The sequence below is a fragment of the Labeo rohita genome, chromosome 10, assembly GCF_022985175.1.
Source record: "Labeo rohita strain BAU-BD-2019 chromosome 10, IGBB_LRoh.1.0, whole genome shotgun sequence".
Classification (NCBI taxonomy): Eukaryota; Metazoa; Chordata; class Actinopteri; order Cypriniformes; family Cyprinidae; genus Labeo; species Labeo rohita.
The window spans coordinates 19,911,171-19,931,983 of NC_066878.1; the positions used below are offsets into that span (position 1 = coordinate 19,911,171).

Consider the following 20,813-nt stretch of genomic DNA (forward strand, 5'->3'; position numbering starts at 1 on the left):
AACCGTAACCAGAAACACACAGGTGGAAGTGCATCTATACCCAGATGCAACGTTTCTTTATAAAGACGTAATGTCAGTTGGTACAGATCAACGTTGCCTTTAAAAAGACGTGCCACCTGTGAATGCTCTTTTAGGAAAGCACTTTCAATGTGCTGAAGTGCACAGGGGAGATCACCACCTGCAACACAAACAGGGGCTGGTGCAGCCTGTTGTGTGCAACCCACTAGACACGGGAAAACGACCACCGCTGAAGCGCCATACTGCCAACACCAAGAGCTGCAAGAGCACGCTAAACTGTTCAGTTTACTCAGGAGCAGAACGATGTGACTGCAAGTCAAGGTTTTTGCCATGACTGTTACAGATTTTTCATTAAGACACAAAAGAATCACATCAACTTATGGAAAATGGGCATCTGATGACCCCTTTAAAATATATACACATTAAATTACTATAAGAAAGAATTAATGGAGACCTTGAACAGCGTTGTTCATGCCCTCACATCTCTCCTTGTGCATTTAGGATATTCCATGGACAGAGCAAAAACGCAGAGATTAACACGGACTATCTGGATTCGGATATCTATCACCGACTACCCCCTGTAAATGGTGAAAATATCTTATGTCCCAATGAGAGATAATTACAGTTCGAATCGGGCTCATGCGTTGTTGGATATTGTTGTGAGGACTTTTATTATAACGGGTGTGAGAGGAGAGTGAGGAGAACAGAATGGACCTTTATCTCACTTCCTATAAGCAAAGCAGTGTATCCCCACTTCCAGTCCCATTGCAACGCAATGAAAACTAATGGGAGAATTCTCTCTTTCCTTTCTTTTGCCAGTGTTACTGCAGTGTACCTGGCTGCTTTTATTCTAAACAATGACACACTCAGTTTTCACACATTTATTCTAAACAATGACACGCCTTAGTTTTCACAATTTCTTGACACAACACGGATGAGATGCGTGAGATGAATTAAGGTCCTTCTAAAATATTACGTGGACCAGCATAAACCAACAAAGGACCAGCTTAAACCAGCATCAAAACATACCTACCAGCATATGCTGTTTTTTTCACCAGGGATGGCTTGTAAACGTGTGATTTCACCACAGTGTGTCAGTGCTGCAGTGTGTGTGAGACCTGATGAATAAAATCAGAATCAACATATTTATTTTCGCCAGGGATGAACTGAAAAGCACCCACAAACAAGTATTACACTGGTGCCAGCTGTGTTTTTAATCGGACATTCAAGTTTATTATATATATATATATATATATTATATGTGTGTGTGTGTGTGTGTGTGTGACCACACTGAATAGTTTGGATCAGAAACGTATTAAATTATTTGTATATATTTATTTTGTATCTGTTTATGTCTATTTCTGTTTACATGTGTATATAGGTTAATTTAAATTACTTCAATGTGTGCTTAATATGAGTTTGCACTGAAAAGCCAAGCTGCATTTTCTAAATTCCAGTGGCAGTTGAGAGAGTAGACTTACCGTGACAACCGCGGTGCATCTTTCAACTCTTGTCTATGTCTCTCTCATTTACCATTAAGGTTAGTTAAGTTTATTAAAATTTAATAACAAACTTTACTTGAAGTGCTTTAATGTTCAAATAACTTGTTTCAGTTGATAATTTGTGTAATTGTGTAATTTTAAGATACTTGTGTAAAAGGGAAGTTCAGTCATGTATCATCATCTGATATTTGTATAATACTTACCTGAAATATGTAAACCAGTTGTTATAAGTCCAGTGGTGTGAAAGAATAAGAATATTTCTGTATATATGGTTATATATTTATTTATGTATTTATTTATTTATTTACCGTGATTTTATTGAAGTATCTATATGTACTATTACTGTGATTTAAAGTGTCTAAATGAATACAACAAAGAGGACCGTTTGGGCAACCACTAACTCTTGTTTATGTCTCTTTCATTTACCATTAAGACGGTACTACATTTATATATATATATATATATATATATATATATATATTTTTTTTTTTTTTCCGATGCCAAACCTCACAGTGTGTACAGTGCGGTGATAAAGATACTAGTAATGATGCTGCTGAAATGCTCGTGCCTCGCTGCCATGCCACAGACAAACCACTTCAAAATACATTTCATTACCACCGCCATTTCGCAACCATGCCTTTATAAACATTTTTTCTTTCGAGGTAAGTTTCGATGCTCGCTAGCAAAGTAGCGTGTTAATCTGTGCAGTGTTAGCCATAGAGTTGCCTTCAGTCCACCTGAACTGTTTATTGTTTGGGACAATTTTCCACCTGAAATTCAGAGCTCCTTTGTTGCAGCTGCAGTTACAAGATGCTTTTGCCAAAAGGATGTGACTGCACTTTAAAAGACATTTCATTACCACCGCCATTTCGCAACCATGGCTGTGAGCTCGTCATTATGAGGTAATACAAGATGCTTTCCTATAAAGACAGCAGTGTTAATCTGGATGCAGTGTTAGCCGCAGAGTTGCCCACTAGATTGCCACCCCAACTGTTTATTGTTTGGGACAATTTTCCACCTGAAATTCTGCTGACTGATCAGTTTGAATGTCTCACATTTGGGTTTTTAGTCACATGGTCAAGGAAAGGAAAAAAAGAAGATTGTAACTGTTGCTCACCCTGCAAACAAGCCTGCACTGGCCCTTTACGGGCCCACTTAGGACTAGCCTAAGGGCCCACAACAGGCTGCCAGCGCAGGGCCTCTGAGAATTTGCTCACTGGTAAAACATTGGCCCCTTAGTGCTGGCCCTGTACAGGCAGCCCTCACTTAGCCCATACTATTAATCTACAACAGGGGTGCTCAACCAAAGCCACTAGATGGCAAGCCATCAACCATTAGCCGAAAAAACGTAACGGCTAAAGCTAACGCTTCCGGTCTGGCAGTACATGGGAAAGGAGACCAGAGGCTGTTTTCTTTGAATGGATGTCAATGGATGAGAGGCTTCACTACGCTGATGTATGTCAGGCATTCACCACAGCCACCTCCATCTGTCACGTCACCCACAGCTCCACCCACTCGTTCTGCCTCACCGGAGTTCTGATTCACATCACCTGACTCTAGCGTGACAGAAGACCAGACCTACACAACTAACGCCCACTATGAGCACCGAAACACCCTCTACTACAGATCCGCTAACAGAATTGGTGAATGCCTTCAAGGCGGCTTTAAGACCAGCACCTACCCCGCCATCTGCCTCAGGTAGTCCCATGGCGCTGCCCGCAACATTTACGGGCGAAGCAGCTGAGTGTAGCGGTTTCCTCCTCCAGGTCAGTTTGTTTATTCGGATGCAACCACAACAGTTTCCTTCGGACAGCGCGAAGGTGGCATTTCTCATATCCCTCCTGACTGGTAAGGCCCTTCAATGGGCGAAAGCTATTTGGAACGCTAATAATCCCATTATCAATTCATCTGAACTGTTTACGACTCATTTCTCTGAAGTCTTCAACACCGCCACCGACACGCTAACCACTTCCGATCAGCTGTTCAGGTTACAACAAGGCACTTCTTCGGTGAACGACTACACACTCCGTTTTCGCACTCTGGCGGCGGCTAGTGGCTGGAATGAAACTGCACTGCTCGGAGCTTATCGTCAAGGACTCAACCCGGAAATTCGCGCCGCCATGGCTTTATATGATGACTCCATTGGACTAGAGACTTTCATACAACGCACCACACGTGTCTCCCAGCGACTAGCCGCTTGTCAGTCACCTGTAACCGCTCCTCAGTCTGCTTCGGTGGCTGCTTATTCTCCAGTACCAGAACCCATGCAAGTGGATTCCACCCGACTATCTCGCACAGAAAGAAACCGGCGCATCACCATGGGATGATGTATCTACTGCGGTCAACCTGGTCACCACATCCGTAACTGCCCAGTTCGGCCCCCACGCCCAGTGGTGAGTACCATTCAATCTGACGTTGAAACCACTCATCTTACACTAATACCCGTTACATTACGTACTGCTGATTGTACGTTGTCTGTTTCTGCTCTTGTTGATTCAGGGTCCTCCGGCAACTTCATTGCACAAGAATGCTTAGATCAACTACATCTATCCCATCAACGTCATTGTCACGAATATGCTGTACGAACTATTCAGGGAAAACCACTTGGGCGTGGGCGGATTCGTCATTCTACACCTTACATCACTTTACAAGTTGGACTGTTTCATTCTGAACGGATTCGGTTCCTGGTACTGGAGGATTCCACCGTGAGTATCATCCTGGGACGCCCCTGGTTGCAACAGCATCGCCCCACTCTCCGCTGGGATCCCTGTGATGTCACTGGATGGAGCGAACACTGTTTTGAACACTGTCTCTCCAACATTCCTCAACCACTTTCTGTTCCAGTTATGCTGTCGTCGACTCTAGTGGAAAGCCCTGAGCCAGAAAATCCTCCAGAAATCCCAGTGGAGTACATGGCGTTCCAGGATGTCTTCAGTAAACAAGCAGCCACCCATCTACCACCACATCGGCCATGGGACTGTGCGATCGATCTGCTGCCTGAAGCCAAACTACCTAAGGGTAAGGTTTACCCTCTGTCCATCCCGGAGCGCCAGGCGATGGAGGAATACATCGAGGAAGCCTTGAAACAGGGTTTTATTCAACCATCCACCTCGCCGGCCGCTTCGAGCTTCTTCGTGGGCAAGAAGGATGGAGGTTTAAGACCATGCATTGACTACAGACAACTCAACTCACAGATCATTCAGCAGCCTTATCCCCTGCCCCTGGTGCCTGCCACCCTCGAAGAGCTTCGTGGAGCCCAGGTCTTCACGAAGCTGGACCTGCGGAGTGCATACAACCTCATTCGTATTCGTAAGGGAGACGAGTGGAAGACGAGTGGAAGACGGCTTTCATAACACCCACGGGGCACTATGAATACCGGGTTATGCCGTACAGTTTGTCCATCAGTCCCTCCGTCTTTCAAACGTTTATGAATGAGGTGTTCCGGGAGTACCTGCATCGGTTTGTGGTGGTCTATATCGATGATATTTTGATTTACTCCCGGAACCAGGCCGAACATCGCCAGCACGTCCAGCAGGTCCTTCACAAACTTCGCCAACACAGTCTGTTCCTTAAGTTAGAGAAGTGCGAGTTCCATCAGTCCACTGTCCAGTTCTTAGGTTACAACATCAGTGCCGAGGGCGTGCAAATGGACCAGGGGAAAGTCAATGCCATACAGAAGTGGCCACTACCCAACAGTGTCAAGGAACTTCAGCGCTTCCTTGGTTTCACAAACTTCTATCGCCGGTTCATCATGGATTACAGTACCATCACCGCCCCGTTGACCTCCCTCCTGCGGGGTAAACCTAAACAACTCATCTGGAACCCCGCTGCCCACGAAGCATTCGAACGGCTGAAGACCACCTTTAGCACCGCTCCGGTCCTACACCACCCAGACCCTGAACATCCGTTTACCGTGAAAGTCGACGCCTCCTCCATCGGCAAGGGAGCGGTGCTATCACAAGCGGTCGGCTACTCCTCAGTCCTCCATCCCTGCGCCTTCTTCTCCCGTAAGCTGTCTCCGGCGGAGCAGAATTATGACATCGGTAATAGAGAGCTGCTGGCGATAAAATTGGCCCTGGAAGAGTGGCGACATTGGTTGGAAGGAGCTACTCACCCATTCACCATCATTACTGATCACAAAAACCTACAGTATCTCAGGGAAGTTCGTCGTCTGAACCCCAGGCAAGCCCGCTGGGCTCTTTTCCTGACACGCTTCAATTTCACCATCACGTACAGACCAGGCTCCAAGAACATACCAGCAGATGCTCTCTCTCAACAGTTCTCTCCTGAAGCAACCTCAGACCCAGAAACCATTATACCCTCAGAGCTCATCGTCAGCCCCATCATCTGGGACCTGGATCAAGCCATTCAACAAGCCACTCTCCAGGAGCCAGCTCTGCCGGAGTGCCCAGAAGGAAAGACCTATGTGCCCCTCTCCCAACGTCAGATACTTCTGGGCACAGCTCACGGGACTCCGGGCTCTGGACACCCAGGCAGCAGTAGGACCCTCTCGCTCATACAATCTCGTTACTGGTGGCCCAGTATGCACCAGGACACCATCAGGTACGTCCAAAGCTGCTCAGTCTGTGCCAAGTCTAATTCTCCCCGTCAACTCCCTACAGGAAAACTGGTTCCTCTACCCATCCCGGAGAGGCCCTGGTCCCATCTTGGTGTGGATTTCATCACTGATCTGCCAGAATCTGAAGGTAACACCTGTGTTCTTGTCGTTGTTGACCGGTTCTCTAAAGCTTGTAAGCTGATACACCTGAGAGGGTTACCTACGGCCATGGAAACGGCAGAACATCTGTTCCACCAGGTCTTCCGGCACTATGGTCTGCCCGAGGAGATCGTTTCGGACCGGGGCCCTCAATTCACTTCACACGTGCATACTGCCATGACGACCAACACAGCTTGAGCAGGTTCCTCCCGTGGGCCGAGTACGCACAAAACTCTCTCCGCCAAGATGCCACCGGCCTAACACCATTCCAGTGCGTACTCGGTTACCAGCCTCCGCTGTTCCCCTGGACGGAGGAACCCTCCAATGTTCCAGCTGTCGACCACTGGTTTCGAGAAAGCGAGAGATTGTGGGACTCCGCTCATCACCATCTACAGCGGGCAGTAAGACGACACAAGAGCTTCGCGGACGCCAGGAGGAGAGCCGCACCCCATTTCCAACCAGGGGATCTTGTCTGGCTCTCTACCCGTGATCTACGTCTGCGCCTGCCCTGCCGTAAGCTGAGTCCCCGCTATATTGGTCCATTTCGCATCTTGAGGCAGATCAACGACGTCACATATCAGCTTCAGCTCCCACCCAGGTACAGAATTCATCCCACGTTTCACGTATCCCTCTTAAAACCCTTCTCTCCCTCTGCCACAGACACCCCTGGAGCTGAAGCTGAGCCCCCTCCTCCGGAAGTACTGGAACAACCCTCAGTCTTCACAGTACGAGAGATCCTGGACTCACGACGTCGAGGGGGTCGCCTAGAATACCTCATTGACTGGGAGGGGTACGGCCCGGAGGAAAGATCTTGGGTGAACAGAGATGATGTCCTGGATCCATTACTCTTGCTGGAATTCCACCGCAGCCACCCCAATCGGCCGGCCCCTCGCGGTTGCGGCCGTCCTCGGCGTCGTGTTAGGGCGTCGGGAGCCGCCCCTGGAGGAGGGGGTAATGTCAGGCATTCACCACGGCCACCTCCATCTGTCACGTCACCCACAGCTCCACCCACTCGTTCTGCCTTACCGGAGTTCTGATTCGCATCACCTGACTCTCGTTACTACGCCCTATAAATAGACTGCTCCCTCACTTTGTTGTTGTCTGGTCTACCGTTCACTACCCTGATGCTAGCTCCAGACCCTCTCCTGCTCAGAAATCTCCGGTTTGTGCTCCGATTGCTTTACTCCACTCCCAAGGCTACATTTGGACTCTTATTTCAGGAAAGTCATTTCAACTACTACCATTGCCTATTCATACTTGCTGTTCTCCACTTAATCTGTTAAATAAACACTCACTTATACTGTTTTACTTCCGTCTCTGGTCTCTATGTGCAAGCGTGACAATGTAAGAGGTGAAATTATTTCTTCATGAATTTAAAGTCCAGGACCTCTGACAAAAACAGATGCCATGCAACAAAACAATAAAACTAATCTGGAGAAGAGATCTTCAAAGAGGGCAAACAACACCACCCCTCTTGCTCATTTACGACCCACTTCCTCCCTCCCCACCTTTCCCTTCCCTGCATCTCACTCTTCTTCCACCAAAACAGGAATGCCCATATACCATGTGTTTTATCTTGTGAATATGTTGGTTTTTTTTTTTTTTTTTTTTTCCCTTTCATGTTTGGTATCATTCTAAACGTCTTTGTGTGACTGATAAAATGGTCTCAATTTCACAGCAGTCACTTATATTATAAGGAAGATTGAACAATTTTGTAGAATTGTGTTTTGCTGCTGTGTTTCCCCTTAGGGTTGAGTGAGAATCTCCAGACAGGTGTGACCCTGGGTCACGAGATCTCCTGACAAACCAAAGGGTCTTTATGTTTTTACAACTGAATGGAAAATTTGTTTGTTTTGGTCTGGGTATATAAGCGTGTATATATGATGTGTCAAACACTGAAAAATGCCTGTATTGTAAAAGACAGTTTAGCTTTAAACAGCACCAGACAGAATTAAAAAAGAAAACATGAGCACCTGTACAATACTGGTGTTGCCCTAAATAGTGGTCACAACATTTAAACTTAAAACTTTCAAAATTTTTTCTTATATAAGAAAACAACATTGTTTAGACGGATAGTTCACACAAAAATGGCAATTCTGTCAATTACTCACCCTCATACCATTCCAAACCCATAAGACTTTCATTCATTTTTAGAACACAAATAAAGAGTATTTTTAATGAAATCTGGGTACTTCCTGTCCTTCTGATAGTCTACGCAACTACCAATTTCAAGGTCCAGAAAGGTATAAAGACATCAATAAAATATGTGACTCCAGTGGCTTGACAACAGAAGTTCATCTGTCATATCCCAGCAAGCAATTTTTGGTCTAAAAAACGTATATTAGCCGTTGAAACACAGCCCAGACGTCTAGGCTAAAATAAGGTTGTCTTTGGGCTGTCAGTGAAAATTTAATAGACGTCTAAACATAGCCCTAGAATAGACTAGACATCATTTAGACCACTATATAACGAATACATCTGAATGTCTAATAGACATTGAATCTGTGTCTAGGCTAAAACAAGACTGAATTTGGGTTGTCAGTGAAAATGTAATAGACGTCTAACCATAGCCCAATAATAGACTAGTCATCAAACAGACATCTAATGAACGCCTACATATAAACATCTAAAACACAACAAAATGGCCATCCATCCAAACAAACTACATATACAGCTTTAATTAAGAAAAATAACATTAACAACTTAAGACAATACAAAATTATAAAAATGCAAAAGAATTAATGACAAAATAAAATATAAATGCATTACACTCAAATATAAATATTATGATAAAAATATGGAATTTAACTACTTAAGATAATTTACATATATATTAAATTTATATATATATATATATATATATATATATATATATATATATATATATTAAATACCTTATGATATTTAAAAGAAATAAATAGTACAAATCAAGAGCATGTTATCACACTTAACATTAAAACATTGCGGAAAAAATGACAACGTAAAAAAAAAAAATAGATTAAAAAAAGATTAATCAATTTGTTGGTTTACTTATTTTAACAAATAAAACAACCGACAGTGAACTCAAAGGAAATTATTAATTATAGTTTTTTTTTCTTGTATAAAATGTTTCCCCAACTGCATTCCTCAAGTACAACTCAAGTTGGTCATCGCTGCATCTGCAAAATAAGAAAAAACAAATAGCATAAGAAAAGCTTTTTGAGAGAGAACTGAGAGAGAAAGGTCTGAATATGAGGGAACATGAGAAAATTTTTAAAACCCTAAAATAGAATACAGATTGAGATGGTTAACAATTGCGGACAAAGTTCACTGACATTTTAAAATCACCAGTAAAAGAATTATTTTTTACATTTCTGATTTGCGCTGTAACTTATTAAGTATTGACACCACAATGGTTGATTAATGTGGCACACTTTGAAGACTTTACCTTTCCAGCTTCCTTCTGGCATTGTCTTTGAGATTTGTTTCATCAATTCTGCACAACTTTGACACCTGAATAACACATGCCAATGTCAGGCAGGTAGTATTATATGTGTCAGTGTAAAGTCCAAAATTGTCTGGCACAACTAATTTCATATCAACACAGTGACAGCTGCTGTAACTAAAATGTAACCCAGTACACACATTAACCTTAAATGTACATGGAATAATTATTCACCCCTACCGTTAGGTGCTGGTTAGGTTTTAATGCTGCATTGCACATCTGAGCTGTTTGCACTATTTTAATACCGGTGCAAACTTTTTATAATTGAACATTTTCTATTGCAATTTGAATAATTTGTATTTTTGAGCTTTAGTATCAATTTGGAAGATTCAAACTAAATCTTATTGTACTTGTACAATGACAAAGATACTGTATTCAATTAGCTCATGCTTTCTCTGTATGTAATAAGCCATTGTTCAGTCATAAATTCAATATAATAGTTAAAAAAGTGACTGAATTTGTCAAAGATTAGAGCTCTAGTTGTTTTGGAGAGATTTTTTTGTTTTTGTTTGTTTGTTTTTTTTTTTTTTTTTTTGTTTTTTTTTACACCATTGCTGCCCGGATCTCCTCTTTTCCCCAACAGCTTTTCCAGATGTAGAAACTCCTCCTCAATTTGTCCAATTCTTCTGAATGTGTGTTCACTGTATAAATTAATATAGATTAATCAAAGCTTTTGTTCTGTTGTTTGCTGTTTTAAAATCGCTTGAGTTTGTAAACACATACAAATGAATTTTCACTCTATTATCTATTAAATTTTGCAATGAATCCTCTGATCACATGCATGCTGTACCGTGGGGCCTAATGTTAGGATCACTATCATCATGATCTGCTCCCTTCACTAAAATGTCACGGTTCCTACACATGATAACAAATAAAGTATAGATAAACAATGAACACATATACTTACAAGACCAAGCAGGAAAGCCCTTTATCATTTGTTGTTTGCCCGTTGTTTTCCCGCAGGTAAACTTAGTGTTCTCTGGTGTAAAAACAAAATTCAAAACGGCGGAATTATCGCGGGATCTTGCAACAGTGATCTCTACTAACTTTCAAGTCTCGCGTTGCCAGTAGTCCTGTCTCAGTAGGGCTACAATTGCCATCTAGCGGTTGGGAATTGTTATTGCATATTTATTTATAAATTGAAAGAAAGTCAAACTATGTTGTATAATGTGTATGAATGTTACACTTAACAGCCTGTGGAATGCATGACATCATATTATTAAATGCAATTAAACTTTTGAAACATTTAAATTAGCATTATTTTGGCACAATTAATAATGCATTATTTAATAATGCTATAAAATAATGAAATCAAATATACAAATTTAAGACTATTTTGGCCATGCTCATAGCTGGTCTGATATTGGTCTGTAGCCAAGCTGTTAAAATTAGACACTGATTGCATCGATTTCGCCGGTTGGGCTAAAAGCAGACTGCACATAGCCCATCCAACTCACAGCTAAAACGTGGCTACATATATATCATGTCATTAAATGACACTGACATCTTAGTAGATATTATTGACACTGCAAACATGATGGTATATCAACCATCTCAAGTGCTGCTTGACCAAAAACTACAATGATTTAGATTTGACTATGAGTGGGCTACAAATATCCGGTCTGACTACGAGCTAAATCTCGGCTACAAACAGGCTGTCAAAGAAATCAAATCAAATTCATTGTAAACACTGTTCACTTTGTTTACGTGATGGAATATCATACATCTCTCAAGTTACTTTGACAAAACAATGACATGTATCCAAATTCAAGGTTTTTGGGCTAGGAGGGGGTCACACATAGCCGGACTATTTCGGGTCTATAGTTAACCGAGACGGTGAAATGACGGCTATTGCTTGCTGGGATGAGTTGTCAGATCATCTGTGTCTTAAATATACTTAATTATTTTCAACTAAATAAACAGCAACACAACCAAATACTCTAAACCTTTCATAACATACGTGTTTGCTTACTTCTGTGTGAATAGACTCTATGCACAAACGCTGCTGACGTATTTCTGGTAGAATCTCGGTCAGCCTATACTTCCGCATAACGCATTCTATAGCGAAGTATATTAGCGGCAAAACTCTTTAATAAGATTAATTTGACAGCGATTCATAATTTAAGCATTACAATATAGTATTATATAGTTATACATTATAGTAATTACCAGAATGGCCCGTTAGTGAAAGCTTGGGCCAAGGATTAAAGACAAGATAACATTTGTTGGAGATTGATGATTTTATGTTTATTTTCGTAATAAATAATATAAACATGTATATTTTATACAGTGTTGCCTGTAAACATGTAAATATACATAACTTTGAACATTTGTACTGCAGTAAACATATAAACATAACTGAACATTTATAATGCAGAAATGTAAGCCAACTAACATAAGTTACATTGTGTTAACAATCGAGAAAACTGCAATACAACCAGATGCCCAGCAAACACAAAACGTTTTTACAACTTTTCACAACGTTGTATTTTGGTTGCAATTAGGTAATGTTGTAGTACAACGTTTTAAAAACGTTTTTTTTTTTAAAAAAAAAAAAAATGTTACCAAAATAAAACGTTTTATAAACGTTGTAAAAATACCAACCTGGACCGTTTTCTTTAAGTAGTCAAAAAAACGTAAATATCACGTTCGTCTACTACGAAAATGAAACCAGACCAAACTACAACTTTCGGGGGACGTTTTATTCAGGTGTTAAAATAACGTAATATTCACGTTGGAATAAAACGTTTTAAAAACGTCATAAAAGTACCCAAATACAACCTTGCAAAAACTATGTTCTTAAAAGTATTTAAAAGTAGTATGTGAATCCTTACTTTCAGTTGTATTTGCTCATTTAATAATATCACGTTCGTCCACTACGAAAATGAAACCAGGCCAAACTACAACTTTCGGGGGACGTTTTATTCAGGTGTTAAAATAACGTAATATGCACGTTGGAATAAGACGTTTTAAAAACGTCATGAAAGTACCCAAATATAACCTTGTAAAACTGTTCTGTTTGTGTAAAAATATCAGTAAAATAACAGTGATATTTTTAACATTAACTCAATTCAGTGACTGAGTAACAGATAGTCTGAGCAATATCAAAAGGACTTAAAAGTAATATGTGAATCCTTACTTTAAGTTGTCTTTGCTCATTTAATAATACCATATATTCATATATCACGAGCTAACAGCTCAGTGTGTAAACCAGTCTATGGTGTAAACAAATGAAAGGTGGGAGAGAGGTATTAACACATGAACAGAAATGACTGGTTGGTTAAAAAATATTTATTTTTTACAAACGTCATGACAGTATGCAACCGTGCCAAAACTCCCTTTGTACGTGATGTTTGTTTTTAATGTGTTTTGCAATAGATAGCCTACTTATTCTACACTATGTTTACAATTTCTGGTATGTTTTTCGTTAGGTAGCTCAATAAGTAAATAAATAACATTTCTAAAGCTATTATATTATATTATATTACATTATATTATATTATATTATATTATATTATATTATAACCTGTTATAAACTGACTTCAAAAATTGTTTTACATTCTCTGCTAATATGCTTTTATATTCTCATTCCACTTACAGTTTGATTACCTACATTAGGCCTACACTATCCACATACAGAATACCTTATCAAGTTTCAGGACATTTTATCTGTCATTCTGACATCTGTACGCTGTAGTTAATGTATGTATTTATGTAAACGCTACATTTTAAACGGACACGCGCTTTGAACATTCGAGTTGCATTTAAACTGGAGCGGAGAGAGAGTTACCATGGAAACGGGGGAAGCAGCTTAACTGACAAGCGGCGAGTTTCCGTCTGTCACACTGATTTAGGGTCAGTTTTGTCCCTAATAAGACAAAAATAATGCATACAACGGTTCCTAACACTTTCTTACATGTAATAGACACGTTTCTGTTGAATATTTACTTTATAGAAATGGTTTAGTGTCTTCGGAAAAAGTCCGTTAGCATCTCAACCGTTAGGCTAACTATAAGATGTAGGCTAACTAGAGTTTAGCTCTTATTTCATAAAGTTTTCGCTTTTAGTCACATATTATGTGTAGATGACCGTTTTTTTTTTTTTTTTTTTTTTTTAAATATTGCTAAATATTGTAAATATTGCTGGCAATTTGTCAGTGGATGAACGGGGCTGTACTGTTAATCGGTGACGTCACTTACATGGAGCGTGAAAATTAGCTCAAATAATTTTAAACACGTTTTGATCACACTAAAAAGATATTGATAAAAATTGTACTGTGATTTCAGGAGCGTCAGTAAGTTATGTATTATGTAAGAAGGATTTGACTTTCTAAACAAACTGTGATGTGATACTGTATGAGGATTACTAGATTGAAATATTCTTCATATTGTTCTCTTTTCTGCATTTCACCTATTTCACATATTCCAGTTTGTTTATTTCTAATAATGCTGACCTTGTATATTACATATTGTTGGCTCTGTGACAAATTGTTTATGTTTCTAACATTAGATTCTTCCTTGCTGATGGCAGTACTGCAGTAGAGTTGGAGCAGACCTCCTGTTGAAGAGCATCTCCAATGTGCTATGAACCATCTGACTAGAAAGTAAAACCTCAAACATACATTACCATTTATTATGTTTTTTTTTTTTTAAAGTATATATCAATTAAATATACTTTTTTTTATCTTGTATGTCCTACAAGGACATCTCGTTTAACTCATTGAGGACACTTGATATACAGCAACCTACAGAGGGGCCCAACGAAATGAGAAAACAAGACACAGATAATAATAATAACAAAACAAAAAAAAGAAAAAAAAAAAAAAAAAAAGTTCTGAGCACTGTGAATGTAAGAGACTCATTATATATATTTATAACAATTATTGTTGATGTTAAAATTGTATTTCAGGGCAGTTTGTGAAGACAGATAAACAAGAGATGCTGTGTCAACCTGGACAGAAGTCAGTTTCAGATCCACCTTCCACACCAGACTTCTCATATGGATTGCTGTCTACTAGCATATTATTTGTTCTCCTCAGAATTTAGTGCATGCAGACATTACTCAGGAACATGAACACGAATATTGCAAGAATAGGGAATGTGCTGTATTTCAGATATGAAGGTTAATTGCACCTATAAGCCAATTCACACTGGATCTCACGAGTCAGAGTTGAAAACCCCTGGTTTAAATAATTCCCTTCTTTACAACCGTGTTTCTTTTTGGGGTTGTACTGAACTCTGTGACCCACCAAATTTTGTGAACCTAGGCACTGCAGTGAGCTAATCTGACCTACTACTAAACCCAACCCTGTAGTCCTACCATTTTTTGCCATATTGATTACCATTTGTATAACCATAGTTAAAACTATGTTTTTGTAGCAAAACCATTTTTAATTTGTGGTTACCATAAAATATTTTAAATGTTTCTAAACTACCCTCGGCAGTAGAGTCATATAATTTGGCGGGTCACAGAATTCAGCAACTGAATGAATCAGCACTAAAAGAATGGTTTTCTAACTAAGTCATTAAGACGGTCTCTTGCTGCCACCTAGTGGCATAACAATGTAAAGTACAATTAAAGCACTGAATAATCGCTACCTAAATACATTTTTCAAAATCTCAGTTATTCCAGTATTATAAAATATTATTAATTGAACTACAATAGCCATTATAAACTGTATGTATTATATATTATTTGAACAAGTTCTAAGTTAGATTCCATATACCTGTAATTTGTGCTAATAAATCTCTAACAATATAATCATTAGTTTTAGTGCAAACAAGTAATAAGATTGCAGTGTGATTATTATAACTGCAATAAAATAATTTGTAACTAGCTGATATTGAATACATTTTACAAAAGAAATGTTGCTTTTTTTTTTTTTTTTAAATATGCATTGAAGTTTCTTGGACTTTGTACTCATATTCAACTTTTGCCAGTCATTGCATAATTTTCATATGTTGTACTTTATTTGAAACCATTATGCTTTATTTGTATATATTCATGCATTTGTCTTGTTTATTGGCTTATTTATTTATTTTTGTGAACTACCCATATCACATTACTTTTGTATTTTGTGAATAAATACGATGAGTGATAATTTTTGTGTAGTATAAATTATTAGGCCTACATATGTTAACCTAGGCTTATAAAACCGACGAGGTCAGCAATGCTACAAGGTAAGTAAGTACTTTTAATGTAAATAAGTGCTTTTAAAAGGGTCAATAGTCAGATTTAACACTGTAAAGAAAACATTTTTATGGCAGCATGCGAAGTACCAGTTTGGACATGGTAGGTATGTTATAAATACGTTTTTTCACAACGTTGCAAAAACGTTTTTACGTCTCCTTCCAACGTTTTAAAAACGTTATAAAAACGTTTTTGCAACGTTGTGAAAAAACGTATTTATAACGTTTAAAACACCCAACATTTGTCGTATTAAATACGTCAGAAAAAAACGTTATCACAACCTTTTTACAACGTGAAAAAAAAACGTTTTTACAACGTTGTTGTGTTTTCTGGGGAGGTACATGGGGAATCTGATCTCTGCAGTTTTTGACACATCGGGTCGGCAGATGGAGATAGAACGAGCTCACAAAGTTTTCCGCCCAAGACCCAATCCTGAGGACAGACCTAGGCCAATACTGGTGAGGTTTCTGAGATCAGGGGATCGTGATGCGGTTCTGCGTGCTGCGCGGGAGAAGGGAGAGATCCAGTGCGAGGGGAATCGGATACAGATTTTCCCGGACTTTGCAAGAGCGACACAACTTAAGCGAGAGAAGTTCAGAGAATGCCGAAGAGCCCTTCATGCTCGAGGGGTGAAATCCAGCGACCCTAAGGATCGAGACTAGCGGAGGATATAAACGCTTCGTTTGCCCAAAAGAAGCCTTGAAGTATGTCACTGAAATGGGACTGATCCTTAATGTGTGATCTGAGGTTTCATAGTAGCCCTGATTTCATTGATATGTTTTGAGCCATTATAAACGGTATTTTGTTTTGTTGTCATATGTTTTGACCGGAGATTGAGCATTTTACGGCAATGGTGGGAAACTGGTGTGCCTTTCACCTGCACGTGAGTCATGGACCATCAAGTTTTTGTTGTTGAAAGGACATTTCTTGATAATGACTTGATAATTTTGCGCTTTGTTCTTGTTCAAGCGCAGTTTATTTTGTTAAAATTGGGGTTGTTGTGTCAGTGGCAAATGTGTGCATGTACGATTATAATTGCTACTTTTTATATATATTTTCTGAAAGCTGGTACTGCATCTATCTAGAGTGTTGCGTCTCACCCAAGTGGCAACCCGGTCTCCCTCTTGAAGCCAACATGGAAGTGACTAAAACTGCAATTAATCGACTGGCCGCTAGAGACTGGCTGCAAAAGGGAGTCAATCCCATAGACTCCCCAGGTTAAAATGGCCAACTTCACAGCAGAAAAAATATGTTTACAGCCTGGTACAAAAAGTGATTTTGGTCTATATAGCTAATTTTGCCCTTCATGTCAACTGTGAGGGGGGTGGATTTTTTTTATAACTCATCCGTTTAATTTATATTAAGCCTTAAAGTTCTTCATAATTTAGGGCGTGGCCATTTAAGTGACAGGTGGATTGCCACTGCGGTCACCACCGTCGCGCTAGGTGGGCGTGGTTTCAGCAACCAGCTCAGCCCACGTCCCGCCTATTTGCCCATTTTCGATTATCCGGGAGTGACGTGCAATGACGCGATTCCAAGATGGCGATGGCAGACTCCCGCCCACTAAGAGCTTCAAAAATGCTCTTCGGAAATCTACGGGTGACGTCACGGACACTACGTCCATGTTTTTTACAGTCTATGGTCTCACCACATGGAATGTGAAGGGGTTAGGACATTCAATTAAAAGGCGTAAAGTTATGTCTAAAGTAAGGGTGGAGAAATATGATGTAGTGTTTCTTCAAGAAACTCATCTCTTACAGAAGGAAGCAGAGAAGTTACTGGGGGGTTGGGTCGGTAAGGTATTTTATAATGTGGGTACAAGGGGGGTGATTACACTGGTTAATAAGCAGTTACAATTTAAATGTATAAAGCAAATTAAAGACAAAGAAGGGAGAATTCTTATTATACTAGCAGAAATGCATGGGCAGAATATAATATTAGCCAATGTTTATGCACCAAATACGGATGATTCTACTTTTTTCGTTAATTTAGAGGGTATGTTACTTGCAACTGGGCAGTGTGATATTATTTTAGGTGGGGATTTGAACCTGGTGCTTGACCCAGTGCTTGACCGGAGCATTTTAATGAAGAGTACAATGCCCAAAGCTCATGTGAAATTAAAAAATATGTGTAAAGCTTTTGGGTTAGTAGATATTTGCTGCTATACACTCTAAAAAACGCTGGGTTGTTTTTTCAACCCAAATGCTGGGTTGAGACCGCTGGGTAAGAAAGTTGGGTTAATTTAACCCAATTTTGGGTTAAAACTGGTCTTAATTTATAACCCAGCGGTGCTGGGTTAGGAACGCGGACTCGAGAGAGAGCAGGCACGTTGTGTCCACTGTACGTCAAAAAGTGCGAGAAGCGGCCATTTTCTCAGCGTCTGCAGATGGAAGCGAGTGAAGGGCGATTTTCGGTAAGTAAAGATTAAAAAAATGTAAAATCATCATTCATTATGTGTGTCCGGGAGTATTTTGAGACTTAATGGGACGCGGGAAAAGTCGGAAAAGAGCTTTTATTGTAAAATACGCTGACGCCGTTTTCGCCTCAGAAATAGTCGTAACGGCCTCTTCTACTGAACGGAAGAGATAGCTTTAATACAACGTCTGTGAGTTTCATATGTCACATTTAAACAAGATTTAGGTGTTAATATAGGATTGTTAACAGATTTACATGTTAATTCGTAAACTTTTTTCCCCGCGATTAAACTGAAAGTAGTTTCCTAAAGAAAACGGCGTCGTGTAATGAAGACTAGCTTAATTATTTTAAGGCTCATTAAGTTTTAATTGTTAAAAGTAATGTTTTGCATGTAATATTTCAGACTTGTTGAGCTTCGAGTCTTCATTTTGTCCGCGCCGGGAGTTAACGACACGGAAGACCGCGTGTGAGAGGAGGTGATCGGCTCGGCTTCTTCAGAAGAGACGGAAAGACAAATAGAGGTCATAATTCCATATAATATCACCTTTTTTGACTATTAGTAAAAGAATGGTTGCATTTTTTTTTTAGTGATTGAAAGCCAGAGACATACGAGAGCTTCATTCTTTCAGGATTAATGCGAGTGATTTTTAGAAAATGCATGTTTCTGTTGTCTTCTGCCTGTTTACTTCACATTTTGATGCAACAACAGTATGATGACTTGTTCACATTTTATTTAAACCATTGATGTGCGTTTTTTGCAGAACTCAACTTTGAGGCTAACACCACAGGCACCTACTTGTGTGAGGAGGCGATTTTTCTGAGCTTTAGAAAAGAGGGAAAAGTGATTTAAGGCAAGTAAAGGTAATAATTTAATGTTATCTTTTATTTAATTTATTTATTTATTTATTTGTCTAAGAGTAAAAATATGTTTTATGTAGATGTTCAAAGCCAGAATCAGGATAGATTCATTCTTTTTTGATTGATACAAGCTTTTTGTAGAAAATACATGTTTCCATTGTCTTCTGCCTGTTTACTTAATATTTTGATGCAAAAATAGTATGATTACTTCTTCACATTTTAATTAAATAATTGATGTGCGTATTTTTCATTGCAGAACTCAAATCAGCTCTGGAGTTAACGGCACGGAAGGCCGCATGTGAGAGGAGGCGATCTCCTCAGCTTCTTCAGAAGAGAGGGAAAGACAGTATAAGGCAAGTAAAGGTCATAATGTCATAATTCCATATTATATATTTTTTTGACTAGTAAAAGAATGTTTACTTTTTTGTAGATGTTGAAAGCCGGAGACATAGGAGAGCTTCATTATTTCAGGATTGATGTGAGTTATTTTTGAAAATACATGTTTCTGTTGTCTCCTGTTTGTTTGCTTCACATTTTGAACAATGTGATGACATGTTCACATTTTATTTAAACCATTGGTGTCTGTGTTTTTCATTGCAGAACTCAAACCAACTTTGGAGTTAACAACACAGAAGCCTACTTGTGTGAGGAGGTGATCTTCTCAGCTGCTTCATAAGAGAGGGAAAGGCGGTTTAAGGCAAGTAAAGGTTATAATGTCATGTTGTCAGTTTTTTGTTTTTGTTTTTTTTTTTTTTTTGTCTAAGAGTAAAAAAACATTTTATGTAGGTGAGCCAGAGACATTATGTAGAAAGCCAGAGACATAGGTGAACGCTTAATTCTTTTGAGATTGATGCAGGTTATTTGTAGAAAATACATGTTTCTGTTGTCTTCTGTTTGTTTGCTTCACATTTTGAACAGTATGATGACCTGTTCACATTTTAATTAAACCGCTGATGTCTGTGTTTTTAACTGCAGAACCTAAACCAACTTTGGAGTTAATGACACAGAATCCTGCTTGTGTGAGGAGGTGATATTCTCAGCTCGTTCATAAGAGAGGGAAAGGTGGTTTAAGGCAAGTAAAGGTCATAATTTTTTTTTGTTTGTTTGACTAAGTGTAAAATAATGTTTTATGTAGAGGTTAAAAGGCCAGAGACATAAGAGAGCTTCATTCTTTTAAGATTGATGGGAATTATGTTTTAGAAAATAAATGTTACCAATGTCTGCTATTGTAGTTTTCTAGAGCACTGTGGTAGACAAAGACAATAAACAACCACACAATATGGCTGAAATTATAAAACAGTCTAGTTACCTATCCTTACAGAATTGGATGCACCTCTGTTTGAAAATGGTTACATTTGAACTAAATGTTTTCTTTTTAAATGTTTTTCTCTTTTAGGCCACTGATGAAGAGCAGGTGGTGACTGGGATGAATGCTGGACAAACAGGAGAAATGATCTTTCCCCCAAACTGATGCAACAGTGGTTTTAAAGGAGGAGGCCACCCTGGATAATGTCAAAGATGTTGCACGCCTTTGCTGAGCTGATGGGACTTCATGACTACATCAATTATCTTAAAGAGATAATGAAAATTAGCAGTGATGCATTTTCTGTATGCGATCATGGACTATGAA

General features: G+C 39.3%; 1 protein-coding gene and 1 long non-coding RNA gene across 3 annotated transcripts in view; one reads left to right on the top strand and one right to left on the bottom strand.

Annotated features, from left to right (window-relative positions):
- LOC127171652 (fish-egg lectin) overlaps positions 1-20,813 on the bottom strand; it is a 214,884-nt gene that overhangs the window by 180,839 nt on the left and 13,232 nt on the right. The gene's annotated exons all lie outside the window — the stretch shown is intronic.
- Positions 18,255-19,536, top strand: LOC127171658 (uncharacterized). The gene is made up of 4 exons (XR_007828547.1): positions 18,255-18,323; positions 18,729-18,846; positions 19,087-19,186; positions 19,440-19,536. It is a non-coding gene; the product is annotated as an uncharacterized LOC127171658 (long non-coding RNA).